Here is a 7,469-nt window from a genome sequence, read left to right as displayed (position 1 = left end):
TTGTCAATCTCAAATTCAGGAATTTAAATTCTTTATTCAGGCTTCCACAGATCTATTTTTAACAATAGTCTAGGTGTTCAGATAATATCTTAAAATTTTTGTGTTTTCTGGATACTCTTTATATTAGAAAAATTTGGATTTAATCCTCTGAGCTCATATAACACTTTAAAATTTGATTTTATTTAACCAACAGCAATAGAAAGGAGACTTGTACTATCAGACATAACATGAAAATAATGATTAGAAGGAAAATTGACATAATATTTTTAAATAGCTCACATTTATTTAGTGTATTACAATTTACAAAGCACAGATAATCTGTTTGGTAATTTTACACTTCTTCCCACTACCATATTTTAATTTGTACCAACATCTTGCTTTATGTACTCTTTTACTTTCTTTCCATTTCTTTCCACCAGTTACCCTTTTATCTTTTTTATTTCTTAGACTCTTTTGGTGAAAATTTAGCTCAAAAGTTCTAAATGAGTAGGGTCTTTTTTTCCATATGCTTAGCTTGGAGTCTAGTCTTTATTCTGGATCACTGTTTTTGATCCAGACAGTGGTTTAAGATTCTATGTTAGCCTGGGATGGAGACAGGTAGGAAGGCAGGATGAAGTTCTATACACACTGAAATTTACTGCTCTGGTTGCTACAGACTAACACTCTGCCTATGTTCTTTGTCCTATGTCCCTAGCTTCTAGTGATTATGCTCTGAAGTATCTTCAAATTCATTTTGTTTTAAATCCTGACCTTTCTCAATGTGCCACACAACATTCTGATGTCACTTCTGTTTCCTCATCATTTGGCTGGCAGAGTTGTGACAAGTGTGTCTTTAACAATCAAGTGAGACAAGCCCATAAGAGAATTCATTATGATTTTATCCTGATAATCAGACCTAGAATCTTATTTAAGGGGAAATCAAAAACAATAACAACATACCTATCACATAGGAATCTTAGATCAAAATCATCCAAAATGCCTTCACATGAACCACTTATATCCCCAACTTTGTCTTTTTTTTTTTTTTCATTTTGTTTTGAGTCTTAATGGGGTACACATGTGCACTATGATAGAGAAAATAAGACCTAGTGTTTGATAATCTGTAGGGTGATCATGGTTTACAATAATCTATTGTATAGCTCAAAATAACTAGAATAGAATAATTTGAATGTTTCTAGCCTAAGGAAAGACAAATAGTTAAGGTGGTGGCTATCCCAATTACACAAGTTTTATCTTTAAAATTAGATAAATGTTTTAAGTTATCACATGTACCCTGAAAATACGTACATCTATTGTGAATCAGGAAAAAATAATCAGTTGTGATTTGATCAGGAGAACTAATTTCTTGGAGATTGGAGGATGGGAGGAGAGAGAAGACGGAGTATTTCTACCCTTCTTTGGAATCAGGTTTGCTGCAGTTCCTACACAATAATTGTGTTCCTCCATAACTTTCACTTTCTCTGCCCCATGGTAACACTGTTTCTTCCCTTCAGCCCTGCAGCCCAAAGAAGCGAATGGCTTCCCATTCTCGTCAACACCTATGTGTCTCACATGCCCAGTTAGTTCCATTAACCATGTCCATACTTATGTCAAATATCTCTTCATTAAATTCTCAGAATTTCAGCTGAGTGTGTCATCTGTTTCCTTCTGGCACCCTCACTGGTATGCACCTATTTTAAAATCCTAAATTTCCCTTCTAAGTATCCTAGAGCTAAAGCCTCAGTGAGAACACAATCTGAGCACCTAGCTGGAGTCAGGCAACATTTGAAGCAACTGTTGCCTAAGCACATTACAATGATGGGCAGCCTCACAGCCTGGGATGTAGGTGTGTTCACTGTATGTATTCACTTCATTCTATGTTATTGTTATTTATATGACCTCCACCCCTTAGGACCAGGTTCTGTATCAATTATTATTATTATTTTTTTTTATTTTGTAAGTGGCAGAAAACACTAACAAAACAGGCCTAAATCCTTTTTTTTTTTTTTTTTTTAATGGCAAAAAGGACTTTATTTAAAGCTATCACAATAGGATAGGGGATGACCAACATGTAGTCTGAACTTGACTGTGCTGTAACAAAGAGTGGAGGACTTTTAAGTGCTGGGGTGAGCTGGAGACCACCAGTGTTTGCTAATTGGCTTCACCCAAAGGAAAAATACATTTTCTTTTATTGTTGCGACAGGAGGTAGTTTCACAATTGAAGCAGGGCTCAGGCAGAAGTTAGGCTCCTACCATCCCACAAAATTGGGAAATAGTAACACTATCTCCCTTGCTGTTTACATTGAAAGAGATGGCTTCCAGGTCCTTGAGGGCTGTAAAACTGGTAAGAGGCTTTTAAAAATATTTACATAACATTAAAAAAATTTACTATTGTAAGTTTTCTAAAGTAAAGAAAGAAAGGCTCTAAGAAAAGGGAAATCAGGGCCTAGAGTCAGAAGAAAGCAGGTAAGAAGTTTTTCCAAGCTGAGGAGAACCCTAAGGCCACGTTGATGAATGCTTATTTCTTATTATTTAAGAAGAGTTGTAATGGCTAGGTGAATGTTTTAAAACCCATTGATTACTATTGGGAAATTGCCTTCAGAATTTTTGTTTTAATTATTATTATTTTTTGTACTTTAGGTTCTGGGGTACCTGTGCAGATCATGCAGGGTTGTTGCATAGGTACATACATGGCAATGTGGTTTGCTGCCTAAATCTTAAAGAAGATGCATTACCTACTGTAATATAAAAATCAAAAGTAGGAAGGACTTAAGTCATAATTTTATTAGGGCAGAAATTCTGTTATTTTTATATTTTCCCTCTTCAGTTCTCATGCTTACTTCATTCTTATGGTGGCTTCCCCCAGGGCTCTAACACGGTTGCCAAGAGCAAACAGGACTACAAGCCTCTTGATTTACACTGGACAAAAGCCTTTGGCCCCTCTCAACAATCATACTTGTGTCCTAGGCTTTACAGTGTATGACTAACAACAACAACAATTAATTTTTAAAAATTAGGTAGGAAACAAAGATATCATGTGACTTGGTATAAAAGTATATAAATTCCAGATAGGATGGATGCTTTTATTTTTGAATATAGGAGGGATGCTTTTATTTTTCCTTAAATATTAGATGATAGGGGCCGGGCGCAGTGGCTTTCGCCTATTATCCCAGCATTTTGGGAGGCTGAGGCGGGCAGGTCACCTAAGGTTGGGAGTTTGAGACCGGCCTGACCCATATGGAGAAACCTCGTCTCTAGTAAAAATACAAAATTAGTGGGGCATGGTAGTGCATGCCTGTAATCCCAGCTACTCGGGAGGCTGAGGCAGGAGAATTACTTGAACTCAGGAGACGGAGTTTGTGGTGAGCTGAGATCGCATCATTGCACTCCAGCCTGGGCAACAACAGTGAAACTATATACATATTAGATGATAGGAAAATACATTTGGAAACTTAACTATATTTTATTGTGACAAAATGACTTTTAATATTGTTTCATAACAACTCTTCCAACGTGCCAGACTACACTTAGCCTTTTTACATACATTAGCCTTGAGAGAAAAGCCATCTTGCTCACAGCATCATTATTAAATATATGTAATATATAAATAAAACATGAATTTGTAAGAATAGTAGTGTGTTGAGCTTTTAATTATTTAACAAATAGCTATGAAATTAATGCTGCAGGTCAAGTACTACTAGGGAGTATAGGAAGATGACAATAGACTGATGACGTGTCTTGTGAGAAAATGCCTCCACATCTGTAGCTGAGCTGCTTTCCATCCACCACCCACTTCTGCTGAAGATAAGTGTTAGATTCTGATCCGAAGGGCCATTTCAATTTGTTTCCCAAGGTATGTTTCAAGTAACTGTAATTTTAAGATACAATGGTAAAGTTACATGTTCAATATATTTAGGAAATGATGAGTTAAACGCTGGGTTTAAAATGCATTCATACTGAGGACTTTTAATATAAAAATGTGCATTGCAAATGATTAGAAAGATGGCATAGTACACTGTATTTCTCAAATATACAGTTACAATGAAAACCTTTTTGAGACTACTGTTTGAAGGAGTGTACTTAGATAAATGACAGGTTAGGTTACTAACATCCAAGTCTGGTTATCTTGTATTTGTATTTAGAATTCACAAATGTCTATAGGGTTTGAAAAATTATTTATCCATTCAGCAGAAATTTAAGACTGCCTACTGTCTCTCCCTGTTTGATACAGTGAAAGGGGATAAGCAGGAGTTCCATAGACTTTGGTATATAATCATCTGTATTAAAACCACAAACATCTATTGATGGATTGGCAATGTCCCATTATGCTTGGAGCGCTATGCTAAGAGTCTCTAAGGACACTGTTTATGATTAGAAAGACCAGATCACCAGAAAAAGTAAAAAAATCTACCAGGTATCACATGTTAAGTGACAAATATCATATAGCAGGTGTTCAAGTTAGGTGGTCATCACCAAGAAGTGAAAACGTGAGGAATGTCTTTTTGAAGAGTGTGGGAGTTAAACTGGACTTTGAAGGAAAGATCGGGCTTCCCAGATGTCTAGGTAAGAGGAGTATTTTGAGATACTATGAAAATAGTTTCTCTGATACACAGGATGATTCTTCCGAATTAAATTGTTTCTCTACCAGACTAAAAATCAACCTTATTCTTCATCAGTGCAGATAAAGATATAAAGATATGTAAAAAGATGTAAATACAGGGTCTGATAGAGGAGATACAGATATCACCTACTATTTAAAAAGTTCATTATATCAGGAATGGTTTTAAAACATTATATGACTTTGGAAATAAGAGAAGGTATAGCATTTTGAGGCATTTTTGGGCCATGCCAAATCTAATTGACTATTGGAAATCTAATAAGAACTGAAGTGCTTATCACAGAAAGCACCTCTTATTGTCATCTAATTTCAGGGTTATTGAACTGGAATAGTGGAAAATAATGAACACCAAAAATTGTAGATTCTGTAATTTCCCTGCCTTTTGCAATTTTTCTTGTTTTCTTCTACAGCTAAGTTTTCATTTTAAAGAACATTTCCTTCCTTTCTAGTACCAAAGATAAAAACCTTTAAAATCTCTTAAATTGAGACTCTATTTCTCAGCTATCCTGGTTTCCACTAAACCAGAAAAAAACCTATAAAGTGAACTATAATTATTTCTTTTCCACTTTCAAAAGTCATGCGGAATGTTGAGTCCTTTAAATCCTACATTCTGTTTCTGAGAAGTTTACTGTTCCATAAGCATTCAGCTGCAGTTGAGGCACCTAAAATTACCAAACCACTTCTAGTCTCTTTTGCTTAATTGGTCATTTTGATTATTCATTAATACAAGCTGTTGACTCCAATCGCTGAAGTCATGTTTCAGTGGTCCGCTTACTTCATTTTGGCAAGTGACAAGCCTGACAACATATGAATGTGGAAAAAAATTATCACCCAAAATGTAAGTCACTAATCAGAAACCATAGAACTCTGGGATTTCACTAATATGATCAGACAAAGCTTTATGGAATTTTTAGCATCCAAGGTACTATCAAAATCATACTGAGGTTTCCAAAATGGATAAGCAAATCATAGACCACTTCTATCAAAGGTTTTAATGCCATTCTGGGAAGCCCAAAAAACCAAACAGTGATGAATCAATGCAAATACATTAAACAACCATAAGGAATAAATGAGAAATGAAAGTATGGAAAGAGAACAACTGGGGTTATTAATCAGGAAAGAATCCATGTGATAAAAAGAAATTCAGTTTATGCCGTAAAATGAAAGTGAAAATTTCTATAAGAAAATGTGGGATCTGGGGAGAAAGGTCCAAGTGATGAGTCTGTCAAGAATGACAATAGAGAGACAGGAAAGTAAAGGGCTTCAGAAGATTCAGTAATTTCAACTGGATTGCTTCATGGGTTACAAGTGGGGAAGTAGCTGGAGCTAAGGCTCCAAGGTAGGTTGGTATACTGTGAAGTTCCCTAGGAAAAACAAGGTTGGGATTTGGTCTTGATTTGATTGATAGTGGGAAGAGGTTTACTTAAGGAAACTTCATCATTGTAGCCAAGTATAGATACAACTACATTTAGCTAAGTTAGGTTACCAGGGTGCAGGAGACTAATTTAATCTGTGGACATATCCTGGGCCATGTGGTAGAAGGAGACTCTTTATGCAGAATAAAATAACTCAGGTCAAGGGTAAGGAGGCATTTGAATAACAAAATTTTAACTTACTCTTGATTTATTTTTTCTTTTTTCTGATATAAAATATTAAATGAAAGTTTCCCTTAATGTACTATTTAATGTGTATATATATATATATATATATATATATACATACATATGTTATAAAACTGTTCCGAAGATTGTTATTAAAGACAATAGCAATTTGTTATTGGTTAAAATAATGCCTAAAAGTGTTTCCATATTAATGGCTTAAAGGAAAACAACAATTTGGCCACTAAACTGTAATCACCTCTCTACCCCATGCATTGCCTGAAATTCAGCATTACTCTTCATTTATTCTTCCTTTTCCTCCAGCATTGCTCTATATGGGGATTCAAAGGCATTTTTTTTCCTTATTAAGTGCTTGACTGCCATCTGCTTTCCTATATGAAGCCAGATTTTACAAAATTTTTCCCATTTTCCCCACCCCTTCTATCACTCAATCTCTCTCTTTCCCTCCATTACTCTTTCTCAAACACAGAATAAAAAGATAAAATACAAAATATATTCATGGATTTTTACTTCCTAACCAATTAATTACTTTCATTTTACTTTACTATTTTTGGGGCATTATTCATTGTTTTTGTGTTAAATTTCATGATTAAGTTAAGAGCAATTTCTTTAAATGTGACACGTTTTATTTGATACCTTTGAAAACATTTCTAATAATGTATATATAAATCTAACAATTATATAGTGAGCCATAGTTTTCTTTTAACATTTAAAAAATGTAGGACTTTATAGGAATAGCATTGGCTCTGTAAATTACTTTGGGTAGTAGGACTGTTTTTACAATATTGATTCTTTCAATCCATGAGCATGGAGTATTTTTTCATATATTTGTGTCATCTCTGATTTCTTTCTGCAGCGTTTTGTAGTTTATCTTGTAGAGATTTTTCACATATGTGTTAGTTCATTCTTACACTGCTATAAAGAATACTACCTGGGTAATTATAAAGGAAAGAGGTTTATTTATTTTTTTATTTATTTTTCCCCCCATTTATTTATTTTATTGCATTTTAGGTTTTGGGGTACATGTGAAGAACATGCAAAATTGTTGCATATGTACACATGAGGCAGTATGATTTGCTGCCTTCCTCCCCATCACTTACATCTGGCATTTCTCCCCTTGCTATTTCTCCCCAGCTCCCCACCCCCTACCGTCCCTCCCCTATTTCCCCCCAACTGACCCCAGTGTGTAGTGCTCCCCTCACTGTGTCCATGTGTTCTCATTGTTCAACACCCGCCTATGAGTGAGAACATGC

The sequence above is a fragment of the Cebus imitator genome, unplaced genomic scaffold (assembly GCF_001604975.1).
Source record: "Cebus imitator isolate Cc_AM_T3 unplaced genomic scaffold, Cebus_imitator-1.0 Scaffold104, whole genome shotgun sequence".
Lineage (NCBI taxonomy): Eukaryota > Metazoa > Chordata > Mammalia > Primates > Cebidae > Cebus > Cebus imitator.
Note: the sequence above shows the minus strand (reverse complement) of the source record.